This window comes from Branchiostoma floridae, chromosome 9 (assembly GCF_000003815.2).
Source record: "Branchiostoma floridae strain S238N-H82 chromosome 9, Bfl_VNyyK, whole genome shotgun sequence".
Classification (NCBI taxonomy): Eukaryota; Metazoa; Chordata; class Leptocardii; order Amphioxiformes; family Branchiostomatidae; genus Branchiostoma; species Branchiostoma floridae.
The window spans coordinates 17,327,582-17,341,093 of NC_049987.1; the positions used below are offsets into that span (position 1 = coordinate 17,327,582).

At 40.2% G+C, this 13,512-nt stretch overlaps 1 long non-coding RNA gene across 1 annotated transcript in view; it reads right to left on the reverse strand.

The window, feature by feature from the left end:
* LOC118423354 overlaps window positions 1-3,655 on the reverse strand; it is a 5,241-nt gene extending 1,586 nt beyond the window's left edge. Inside the window, exons 1-2 of the long non-coding RNA XR_004832039.1 lie at window positions 3,483-3,655; window positions 64-202 (exon numbers count right to left, since the gene is read on the reverse strand). This is a non-coding gene — a long non-coding RNA (uncharacterized LOC118423354). The remainder of the gene's footprint in view (window positions 1-63; window positions 203-3,482) is intronic.
* Window positions 3,656-13,512: the final 9,857 nt, after the last annotated feature.

Consider the following 13,512-nt stretch of genomic DNA (forward strand, 5'->3'; position numbering starts at 1 on the left):
TCCAAGTTTATGATACTATCTTATGCCACCACAGGATATGCTTGGGGATTATGATACACTTACAGAGGGACCGTTTGATGACGCATTGTCCGGGTTGTGACAATGGGTTCTTCTTTGACGCAGTCAGGTTGAGGTACGCGGAGACGGCCAAAATCAAAGAGCCTTGACGGCCCACACAAACTTCCCTCTTCATGTTGGACGACTAATGCATAAAAGACATTGGCATATTGTCATTTACTATTATTGTATTTACCAATACTCATACGAGCTAAGCACAACATGATGAAAGAAACATGTTTAAAGCAGCAGTCTCTCATTTTTTTCTCTCAAAATGTACCGAAGAATAACGAAATAAAAATATACCCATGTGTAAAAAAAGTCACGTATATTTAGTTCTTTGGACTAAGCCGACGTTGCCCCAATTCAAAACAGTACTTCAAATTTTGATCCCCATGTAACAATAAACAAAAATACCCTCATTCTAAATGAACTTTTCCCCCATCTCCAGTACGGAAGCTACCCCCATATCAAGTAAAAAAGTATTACTGCTGGTTGTTGTTGATGTGTTGTGTTTATGTTCTATCCTTTCGTCTGGCTGTATGTATGTATGGAGATTGTTTTACGCGATGGTTGTTTGTAGAACATTGCTGTTAACAAGAATCTTGATCTCTTGTGACGAGTGACCTATCAGAAATCGGATATATCCTTAACAGTAAGCCTAATATTTCTATCTTTTTGAGTTACATATGGCAGATTTGTGTCTTATTTATGATACATGTTTGCATCCAGCAAATCAGTCGAGAATTACGATAAAAACCGGGCCATCTGTAACAGTGATCTACGATCCCATGCGTCAATTTGAATTGTTGTCAGGCTTTCCAAACGTTTTCAAAAGTTTTAGAACGCCATATTGCATCACGTGACGATGCAGTTCTAGCTTGTGCACTGGAGGGCAGGGAAAAATCGCAAAGAGGCGCTGTTTCAGACAAATTCATGTGGGGAGGCACGGCATGAGGAAACTATATGTATACTGAACGCGTTTCAAGGCCAATAGCTATCTTTATAATTGATAACAACATCTAAATGCGTCGCCGATGTCATGAGTACTGTTAGGCAAGTTGTGGAACAGTACTAGTGGCGCTATGAGTGGCGCTATGAGTGGGGCGCTATCTGTTGGGGCAACGATGACATACGGGTACGTTTAGCGGCGACACAAAGTGCACCGCATGGCGTTGATGTAAACAATTATCCATCGTGTTATCTCAGTGGAGTACTTGGGGAACTTTTTATGGAGAATGATCAATTATATGGCCTGTAAAAAAATAACCCCAATGAGAAACACCTATTAACTGATCGTAAACTGGTCACCCTGAAATAATTCTTTGCTGCAGACGTGTTCATTCAAATAGAAGCTCGCACGACGATAAATCCAACAGAAGAAATATGATGCCATACAGAAGTTGAGGCAGACCGAGTAAGATAACTTCGGAAATGAGAACTTCTAACTTCTGAATGCGCGTTTTCTGCAAATATGCGTTGTTAACAAATCGACCGTAAACTGGTAACCTTACGTTACATTTGGAAATAAGTAGACCCCCCCTACCCCCAAATAAATCATTTTAAAGAGGCGTATGTAAAAGTGTGGTCAAGGTCCTGTGGGCAAACATATCCGTGGCACACCTATCTTAAATTTCAGGTCATTGGGGACATGCAGTACCGGGTACAGGAGCCAAAGATGTGCGTTTTTTTGCTGAAAATAGCAGAAAATATCCAAATAATATCCCGTGAACATTTATCCTAGTTATTTCATACAAAATCTAAAGGCGTTTGGTTTAAAAAGTAGGCCATAGGAGCCCAAATTTGGTCGGAAAATGTCAAAACAAACAATGATGTAAAAGACCTAGTACATAAAGACATAAAAGAAGTCCGGGGATATTTTCACACTGTAGTGTTATGTCAAATATCAGATCATTTGGCCCGAAAAGAATAGAATATGGCTGTTAGCTATGTGGGAAGCGCACATCCCATCGGGGAGCAGATAGCTGATACTATTAGCATATATCTTCGACCCATTTAAAAATGCAGTAGTACGATGCATTTGAAGAAGAAGAAAAGAACATAACAGGGCATTAACATTACACAAAGGGACGACATGAGAACCAGTAGGTTTAACCTGGAGCAACTATTCACGCGCCACTGGTTGCTATATCACATACATTTTATGGCTCTTCCCTGTCATTTCGTCATACTTGTTGAACAACTCCAATTATGACAGCCTGGTGGTATATTGCGATATCAATGTTTGGGAATGTCTGACTTCTACCAAAGTTTGTTTTGGCTGATCCACTGTCTCCAGTTGTTTCTCCTTCCAAGAAGAGCACCGCCACCAATGACTTATAATCCTCAGGCGGAATAGAGAGTCGCGATAGCCTGTTTGCTGTGCTGGTGGTGTCGGGAAGAAAGGTTGCACGGGGCCCGGGATCGTCACCGGTGTTTGCTGTGCTGGTTCGGGGACGTCGGTACCGATGTTGGCGGCGGCAATTGCGTCAGAGCGGCGAGCGGACGGTGCAAGAACGGTCGTGACTGACGATCGCGCCTATGATGATGAGGGTGTTGTTTAGAGCCTAAGGCCTGGGTCATATTTCTAAACAGGGGACCGACCGCCCGGCAGCTTTTGGGAACGGGAAAATGTGATATAAAAGGCACTAAAATACAAAAAACGTGAAAAAGGAGAGACTTTTGGGCATGATTTGTGTTTATTTCTAGATATAGTTTCTATTTGTTGTTTCATAAAGCAGACCGACGGGGACCCGGTTTAGAAATGCAACACTAGCATTAGCCATATTGGTCCAGGAAAGGCGGCGAAGCGACGGAATAAACAGTCGTCTGAACAGGACGGAGCAAATAAAAATGAAAACACTCTACCGCTCACGAGAGGTGACAACGAGGAATGAGGGATGTAAAAGGCGGTAGAAGCGGGGACCAATGACGGAGGTCATTAGGAATAGGGAGCGTCCGTACAATTTGTGAACCGACAGGAATCGCGACTTTTTTCGAGTACTGCTGTACAAGTGACTCGCCGATTGATCTAAAATGTTTTGTTTCTGCGTGGCCCTGGCTGCACAAAAGCTACATAGTTCGAATATGGTGTTGTTTAACACACAGTGGAACTAAGACTACCACCAACAACATAGGCGAGGAAGTTAGTTCTTACTTTCCCGACGATCGAGGTAAGATATTTACTTTTCCTTTCTGGTTTAAAGATATACTTTTGGGGGGAGATAAAGGTAAGGCTAGGTCTCAGAGTGGCAGTGGATTGCTGTCCGCTGTGTCAGGGGCACATTTTTGGGAAGTGGATCCCATCCCACTCCTTTAACCGTCTTTTACCTCCCCAAACGAATTTAGGAATCCGATAAAAAGGGAACGTAACGTTAGAGGACGATGGCAGGGAAAAACAATTGTGTAAGATATCTGGTACCCACCTTCTGCTCGTACCTGGTGCTCAGGCGAAACTTGCGTCTGATGATCAGCGCTACAACAGCCGAAGCTTTTCTGCGAAGGATGCGGCAACGATTGTAAGAAGACCGAATAATGGATTAGGACAGTTGCGGCAACCACGCCGAAGACTCGCCGGCACAAACTGGTCTCCGCGTGATGAACGCGGCGATGTTTGATGTAACATAGTGGGGCTGCAGCAGGTATATGGAGGTACAAAAAAAAAGAATGAGTTTGATGTGAACACTGCTGACCAATTGGAGCACCACACGTCCCTTTGTGGCGAGCAGATCGAAGCAATGGCGGCACCACACGTGTGTAATGAGTGTAATGAGTGCAATGAAACAAAATATGACACTTCCTCAAGTGGCCTTCGTCTAACCAATAGCAACACGACACATCTGCTAGGCCGGTAGTCTTCTTCAGAGTTAGCAAATTGCAGTAATAAATCTTCGGCTAGTGTGAAGAAAACGGAGGCGGAGACAAAAGATGACCTTTGTCTAACATAGAGCAACTCGTCACGTTTGTCGGACCGGTAGTCCTCTTAAGAGTTAGACAACGTGGCCTATTTCTAAGAAGAATTATGATAACTGAATGTGCTAGATCTATCTCTGTCAATATAGTTAGTAATTGGAAAAAAATTGGAAATGTTTCGTAAACTATTTTTCATTAAAAGTTACAAACCTAGCGATAAACTAATGTCGTTATCCTGCAGTATTGAAAGGCGCGCAGTACAAAACAAAATATAATGTGGACAATAATCCCGATTCAAAAATAATTGTTAAACTCCTACCTTTCTTTGTATGATGTACTCTCAGTCAATTCATTCAGACGGCATTTGGGATTATACTGCCTCTTGTGTGAAGGGGATATTAAGTTGCACAGTGTTACATATCCGTTTCCCAACAGTGCCAAATAGTTTCAGTCTAAACTGGTGTAATGGAAGCATAAAGCATAACTCCTACAATAAGTAAATTGCCCAACCGACATGGCACCGTGCCTCAACGCATATAAGTCTATTTAAAGCAGGTTTTGCAATAAATTTCTTGATGATTGCCGATGGTACTTTCACTTCAATTAGGAGCGTCTTCTGTTGTCCTAAAGTTGCACACATGTTTGTTTTCTAAGATTGCCAAATATATCGGTCTTACTCTTTCTCGTGACACAAAACCGACGGTTCATTGCCAGAAACTTGAACCAACCTAAAGGGCTAATACTGTATGAAGGCTGAATGACCTACTTCTGGTAGCAACCACACGCTAAAAAAATAAGAGCCCAAACTTTGCAAGGACTAATTTAATAGCTATTTAATGTATCTATACCTATTTACAGCAATAATATTACGTTTTTTGATGCCTGTGAACATGGTATTGTTTTGAGGCTGCCCATGAACTGAAAGCTACATGTACATCAACATCACACTTATTTTGTACAAGCCTAGACATCATTCTAACAAAATCCTTTTCCATTTTTCGTTGCTATAAAGCATTTGTCGGTGATCGGGCCCTAAACTTCCATGTTTCTGACATGCAAACAGCTGTGAAAATGGCCTCAAAACTTGTTTAGGCTGTCGCCATGTCAACAATGAGTTTTTACCGAAAAGAAAGCTATTTTGAGGGGTTGTGGGCCAAGTACTATCACTGTGCAAAATATGAGCCAAACCGATTTTTTTACCATGAGCACTGTTGCTTGATTCTTACAGACATTTGCTCTTAATGTTCCATTCCAGAGGATGACGTCTTTTCGTCTCTTGAAGTTGTACATTTTTTGTTCGTTTTCCGATACATGTACTTGGTTCTAGTCTTAGGTTGTGTAATGAAAATATAAAGCAATAACTTCTACACGCTCAAACAAAAGCACAAAGCCCCACAGTACTTCAACTCATATACGTTGACTAGGAACATTCCTTGATTTCCAATTGTTCTTTTACTTAATTTGAATACTATTCGGGCGTTTTACCGTTTAAAAAAGTTGCACGTGTGTTTCTTTTCTAAGATTGCCAACAGATTTCCTCTTCATATGGTGATAGATAACAGTAAACTCTAACAAGAGCAAATAGCTTTACAGTGATAAGACTAGTAAATATACAAACTTAAGGTTTCTAGGCGCACATTATGGACTGGAACCTCGGATGCTTTCCGATAGTTGAAAGTGGTATCACAAGATAATTGTGAAAACGTCAACGTGAAAGTTCGCGTGCGCATATGTGGCGAACTGAATGTTTGCATATGTTTTTCATGGACATTCACATTTCATTATGTGACTTCGTGTGCATCATGTATTAGATTTTATTCATATTTTTAAGCCAAATATCATTTGTGCGACTATTAATTGCCCCATAGATAGCCCAACTCATTGCTGAAACAGCTGTATCGAAACTATATGCAGTATGTAGGTTGTGTTCGAAAATCTGGTGGCACTTATCATGTTTGTATAAACATTATTGTAATTATACTTGAATGGTTTCTTTATTGAATTTGCTCTAAGTCTGTCCTGTTTCAAATGAAGAAAGATGCAGCTTATTTTGCGGACTGTGACACTGTGTACTACGTGCTGTCTTTTGCTAATAATCTATTATATATATCCGACTAGACGAAACACACTGCCTTGTACTGCATACCTTGCAATGCATACATAGTACATGTTTGTAGTGCATGATGATGTAGAAGAGCAACAGTGAAGAAGGGCTAGCAAAGAGGTTCTATTACCACATTTGCCACAGTGTTGATACGTCAAGATTTCTTGATCTTGCATGTATTCCCTATTGCTTGGATATATATTAGCTTCGCCTTCCAATATCGTGCCCTTACGGCAGCAAAACGTATTTGGGGCTACTTTTAAATTCTGTCTGTTCGTTGTATGTGGCACTGTTAAAGTAAGTTGCTAAAATTGAGTGCAGTGACACATTGACCTTGTCTGCCTGAAAGCAAGAAAAAAAGTATTGAGTATATTTGACATGTATTCGACCACTAGGTCTTTGGTCTGAAGCATTTGTTGTTCAGCACCAGTCCATCGGTATCTGCATCTGCGGTCGTCCTAAAATTGTCTACTTGCCACCCCGTCAAGTTTTGAACTCCTGACCGAGTTACTTGGGACCGATGATGAAACGCAGGTCAGACAATCCGTCTACTTCAACAGGTCTGTGGTCATTCATCATATCATAGCTGACACTTCGCAAAGGTGAAAAGGTCTTGTTATTGGCTCGTTCTCATTATATATTGAAATATGCAAAATGCTGTCGCCAGAGTGTACGACTTGATATGACAGAAATACAGCGCTACACGTTTCACATGGCAAAACCAAATGAACAGCAATTAGTTGTATGAATGAGTTCCTCTATGAGTTACTGCTATACTAGTATCCTCGGCGGTCTCCCCTTTGTGATCTGTTGCCTCTAGTACCTCTGATTGGGCACAATGTCTCCTTGTGTGAACGTGTGTCCATCGTCCCCGATTCAGGTTTTAAATCTTTCATAAGTCACACCAATTCTTTGTGGTTTCAGTGGGCGTATTAGTATGTCAGGGTCTCTCATAAAACTTGTCGTAAATCTGTTATAATTTCCCTTTGTGGTTTCCCTGACCACCGACAATCATTCTTCTTTGTGGTCACCAGAAAAGGTCGACAAATTCGGAAAAATTTCCGTTAAACGCTACATGTTTTCTTTTATAGACCTTTACATTGTCTCTTTGCGGTGTCACTGACAGTTTATACATTAAATTGTGTGTTAGTATGTCATGGTTCTTGATTTGGGGTTATCTTTTATAGACTTTTACATTGTCTCTTTGCGGTGTCACTGACCGTTTATGCAAATCGTATGTTAGTATGTCATGGTCCTTGATTTGGGGTTATCTTTTATAGGCCTTTACATTGTCTCTTTGCGGTGTCACTGGCCGTTTATGCTAATTGTGCAAAGGTATGTCATTAGCCATAGTCCCAGATACAGGACTATCACAAATCTTCACTTTGTCTCTTTGTGTTGTCAGCGGCAGACAAAGGTTATATTGTGTGTTGGTATGCGCGAGTCCCTGTTGTCACAGTGTTAGATTTGTAGTTTGGTCTATGAGCAAGTCATTTTATAAATGAAATCTTCTGCAGACTGCAAAAATAATGAGACTGGGTTAAAGAAATATCAAACAAGATGGCTAAGTTTTCAAAATATACATCATAAACGCTGTAACAAGAATTAAAAAAGTGATGAAATTGGGCATCATAATCCGTTCAGAGACACTAATCCATTACTTAGCAAATTGGTAACTACATTAATTCATGACTTCAATATTGGCGCCACATTTACAACCATAACGTTATACATGTAACTTTACACGTTTCACTTTTGCAAGTACAGTCATTGCTACCTCTCTAGTGCCACTTCTACAAGTACAATGATTATTATTAGGCTGCAACACAACCTATTTGGCAATTTTTTTATTTTCTCGCCATGTTGACCATCCCCGGATAAGAAAAAAAATCTTTCATTCTGAAATCAGGCGAAAATTAATGGTCCGAGTAAAATACCCCACCATTACGACCCACCGACGCCTCTGACAGCATTTTCTTTTATTACCTATGTTTAGCCGTACAAATACAATACATCTCTATGCTTTAGAGATAATATTTTGATTTCATGAGTTAATGATCCTGCTGGGCTAATTGAACCCAGGGTGATTGCTGAAACAACTGTATCGAAACTGTATGCATATGTTGGTTGTGTATGCAAAATCTGGTGGCACTTGTCATGTTCGTTTAAATATCACCGTACCAGCAATCCGGTTTGGTTCAGGGCTTTTACATTGAAGACAGGTGAACGTTTAACAAAATCAAGATATTATCTCTTGGTTGATGCTATTTTGGTCTTTTTTGGCCTTATCATTTTGACTTGTGTTTTACAACAGGAGATGTATATTATATATAGTATGGTATGGCCTGATTTTTACGTGTTCTATCATCCATTTCAGAAAACGCAGATTTGTAAGGAGACTATAAGATCAAACGAGATACTCTCTATAATCAGAACACTACGATTTTGGAGCAGACAAAGTTGCCATATTGGTTCTTCTGCCGGTCGCGCTTAACGAAAAACTAATTTTTTTCCTTTTCTGGTGATCACACACAAAGATGAATGATTCTCGGTAGTACACCACGAATGGAAAATATGACAGATTTATGACCAATTATATCAGAGAGGGAGAGAGTTATCAGGGAACCTGACATACTTACGCCCACTTTAAGAATAGGTGAGACCACAAAGAAAAAAATGTGACTCATGAAAGATTTAAAACCTGAATCGGGGACGATGGACAAATGTCGCACAAAGAGACGTTGTGCCAAATCGAAGGTTTTACAAACAACAAATGATCACACCGACGAGATCGACGAAGATACTGGGAAAGCAGTGCCTCATAGAAGATCTCATTCATACATCCAGTCGCTTTTCATTTGGTTTTGCCATGTGGAACGTATAGCACTGTATTTTTTTTCATATCAAGTCAAAAAGACTGGCGACAGCATTTTTGCATGTCAATCTAATAATTATAATGCGAACGAGCCAGTAACAAGACGTCTCCGACCTTCTCAGTTTTTCAATCAGTTTTGCGAAGTGTCAGCTATTTAACATGATGTATGACCACAGAACTGCTGAAGTAAGCGGGGTTTCTGACTGTTTCATCAGCCGTCCCAAGCAACTGGGTCAGGGTTCCTATGAAAGTCCTTGATAAGACGTGCCCGACCTTCTCATCTATGCGAAGTGCCAGCCATTTAACATGATGTATGGCCACAGAACTGATGAAGTAGGCGGGTTCTCTGACTGTTTCATCAGCCGTCCTAAGCAACTGGGTCAGGGTTCCTACTAATTTGCATTGATGGCCAGTAGACAACTTTTGAGAGAGATTTCAGCACCTAAGGACCCGATCTCAACCATAAATCCCCCAAAGACGTGGTGTTTCAAGACATGACAAGGACACTTCAATAACAATGCACAGGACTTTGGAAGAATATAAAAAGTACACTATACACATTTACGTCGCGTGGGGTAGTCATATAGGGACTGATAGAACTTCAAAGAAAACAACAAATTCCTCCAGCATCAGCAGGAAATGTGCAAGAAGCCTTGACTTACAAACACTAAATTGTGTCCATCACCGGTGATAGAGTGCTTATCCAATCTTGGCTACTGCTCTTCTACATGGCCATGTACTACACATACAACATACAACATAACATGAATGGATATGGCAAAGTACGCAGTGTAAGGCAGCGCGTTTGATCCATACTGAATAATAAGCAACAGACTGCGTGTAGGCACAGTGTACGTATTCAGCAAAAAATCTGTATTTTCCTAAAACAGTCTTCTACTTGTCACTGTCCAGTACTAAACAGCACTAACGTTTTAAAAACATTCGATAAAGATATCAAAATTGGCAAGTAAGACCAGATATGCAAACAGCACAGCCTTTTTACAGTTTTGGCACTTAGGTTGGTTCAAGTTTGTGGCAATGAACCGTCGTAATGTTTTGTATCACCACGAGAAGGAGTAAGACCGATATCTTTGACAATGTTAGAAAACAGACATGTGTGCAACTTCAGGACAGCAAGAAGACGCCCCTAAATAAACTTAAAGTACCGTCAGAAATCAGCAAGGAATTCATTGTAAAACCTGATTCAAATCAACTTACACTCGTTGAGGCACAGTGCCACGTCGGTGGGGCAATTTTACTTTTTGTAGGGGATATGATCTATGTTTTCATTACACCAGTTTAGATGGAAACTATTTGGCACTGTGCAACTAGAATATTCTTTGATTCTCAGTGTATTCCAGATATTTATGGACACTCTTGTGGCCGGCCCAAACGTTTTTGTCATGCTCAAAGCTTTCAAGGTGACTTTGAATTAGAAAATATAAAACGGCAGTCATTCAAAGTGCATTCTAACTGTAGTATATGGGCGCATTCTACATTCTGATCTCATTCGATGATGTGGAGAACCGAAACGGCAAGCCACATCAAATCCTGCCAGAATGTGGGCGGGCCACAAAAAATGGGCAAACATATCTCAGATTTCTAGAACTCACCACAAATACCCAGGTATATATACAAACAACTTAGATTTCATTTTGACGACGTTCTGATTCATTCCCCCTTCAAAATAGAAACGGAATGAGCCGAAATGCTGTCTAAATACAATTCTTTGTATATCCTAGGCCCTGTGAATTTGTACTGTAGTCTTCATTCCAGATATTTGTGCCTATTCTTGTGGCCGCCATGAAAATTTTTTATCATGTTCAAAACTTTGAAGTGCAGATGAGGTGAAGAAATATAGAACGGCGTTCAACTTGTATTCTAACTATTCTAACTGGGGTACGACCGCATTGTAAGGCAGTACAACATTATTCAAAAATGTTCTTATCTCGCTCAATGGAGAACGGGCCGGCCATAAGAATGAACACAGAATCTAAAATGCAGCTAGTGATAACTTCTAGAATATACTACGAATACCCAGGAATATGCAGGAATTTTCATTCAGACGGCACCCTGGCTTATTCCGCCTCTTGTGTAATGAGGTATTGGGTCTATTTGGAATTCCCACCTGAATGTGTACGGATTTTGCAGATTCTTTATTCCGACTGGTTTTGCTTGATTCCTGCTGATTCGGTTTCACTGTGAAAGGGTCTCTAGGTAAACAAGACGACACCATCCTCTCAAATGGGCATTCAAAGTTAAGTCCGAACCCACTGACACAGTAGGCAGAGTATAACATAAGAAAGGTAGCAGTTCGACGATAATTTAGAATCATGATTATTGTCTACATTATCTTTTGTTTTGTACTGCCTTTCAATACTAGAGGATGCCGGCATTAGTTAATCGCTAAGTTTTGAAATTTTTATGAAAAATACACCGTATGACTATGGCTGACTGACTATGAAAAATAGTTCACGAAACACTTCCAAACTTTTTTCAACTAACCTTTCGTATGGAGTCAGCAAACTCAGTTATCATAAGCATTCTTAAAAGTGGGGCACGTTGTCTAACTCAGCCTCGAAAGAGGACTACAGGTCCGACAAACGTGACGAGTTGCTATTGGTTAGACCAAGGACGTCTTCTGTCTCAGCCTCCGTTTTCTTCACACTAGCCGAAAATTTATCATTGCAATTTACTGACTTTAAAGAAGACTACCGGGCGATGTGTCGAAGTGCTATTGGTCAGACGAAGGCCACTTGAGGAAATGCCATATTTTGTTGTATTGCAATTATTGCACTTATTACACACGGAACCTAACATTCTTACGCCCACTTTAACATTACGTGATACCACAAAGAAACGGTGTGACTTATAAAGGATCTAAAACCTGAATCGGGAACTTTGGACAAATATTCACACAAAGAGACATTGTGCCAATTTAGAGGTTTCAGAGACAACAAAAAATATCATAAAGAGGAGACCGCCGAAGGTACTGGGATAGCAGTGCCTTGTAGAAGATCTCAATTATACATCCTGTCGCTTTTCATTTGGTTTTGCCACGTGGAACGTGCAGCACTGTATTTTTTCATTTTAAGTCATAAAGACTGGCGACATCATTTTTGCACATTTCAATTCAATGAGAAGTAGCCAGTAACAAGAAGGTCCCCGACCTTCTCTCCTTTGCGAAGTGTCAGCTATATAAAATGATGTATGGCCACAGAACTGCTGAAGTAGGCGGGTTCTCTGACTGTTTCATCAGCCGTCATAAGCAACTAGGTCAGGGTTCCTACTAAATTGCCTAGATGTCAAGTAGACAACTTTTGAGAGAGATGCAAACACCTAGAGGCCCGAGCTCAACCATAAATGCACCATTGCACAGGACTTAGGAAGAATACAAAAAGTATTTTATACTATACACATTTACGTCGCGTGGGGTACTCATATCATTTACGGACTACTAGAACTTTCATAGTGTCATATTTTGCATTAATGCAATTATTGCACTCATCATATGTGCAAGAAGCCTTGACTTACAAGCACTAAATTGTGTCTATCACCGGTGATAGAGTGCTTATCCAATCTTGGCTATTGCTCTTCTACATGGCCGTGTACTACAGAAACACACTATAACATGTAAAATAATCACATATGTAGTGCAAAGTATGCAGTACAAGGCAGTGAGCTTGATCCAATCGGAGTGGCAAAAAAGACGACATGTATTAGTTACAGACTACACATCCAGAAAAAAATCCGTATCTTCCTAAAACAGTCTTCTACTTGTCACTATCCAGTACTGAACAGTACCATTTTTTTCGAACTTCGAGAAAAATATCAAAATTGGCAAGTAAGACCATGGATTTGCAAACAGCACAGCCTTCTTACAGTTTTAGCACTTTAGAAATAGGTTTGGTCAAGTATGGGACAAAGAACCATCGAAATGTTTCGTATTACTATTTGAAGAAGTAAGACCGATATTTTTGGCAATCTTAGAAAACAAACATGTTTCAACTTCAGGAGAACGATAAGACGACCCTAATCGAAGGAAATCATCAAGGAATTCATTCTATAGGTCTAAAACCCGCTTCAAATCAACTTATATGCGTTGAGGCACGGTGGGGCAAATTTACTTTTAAAAAAATGTAGGAGTAATGCTCTATGTTTCCATGATACCAAGTTAGACGGAAATTATTTGGCACTGTTGGGAAACGGATATGTGCATTGCCAACTTAATATCCCCTTTACACGAATGGGAGTATAAGCCGGAATGCCGTCTGAATGAATGGACGCAGTAGGCAGAGTACATCATACAAAGAAAGTTAGCAGATTAACGATAATTTTGAATCATGATTATTGTCTACATTATCTTTGGTTTTGTACTGCCTTTCAGTGCTTCCCATGACGGCATTAGTTTATCGCTAAGTTTTTAACTTTTAATGAAAAATATTTGCATTTTTTCCAATTACTAACTTTTTCTACAGACTCAGCACTCTTGATTCCTGCTGATTCGGTTTCACTGTGAAGGGGTCTATAGGAAAACAAGACGACACCATCCTCTCGAATGGGA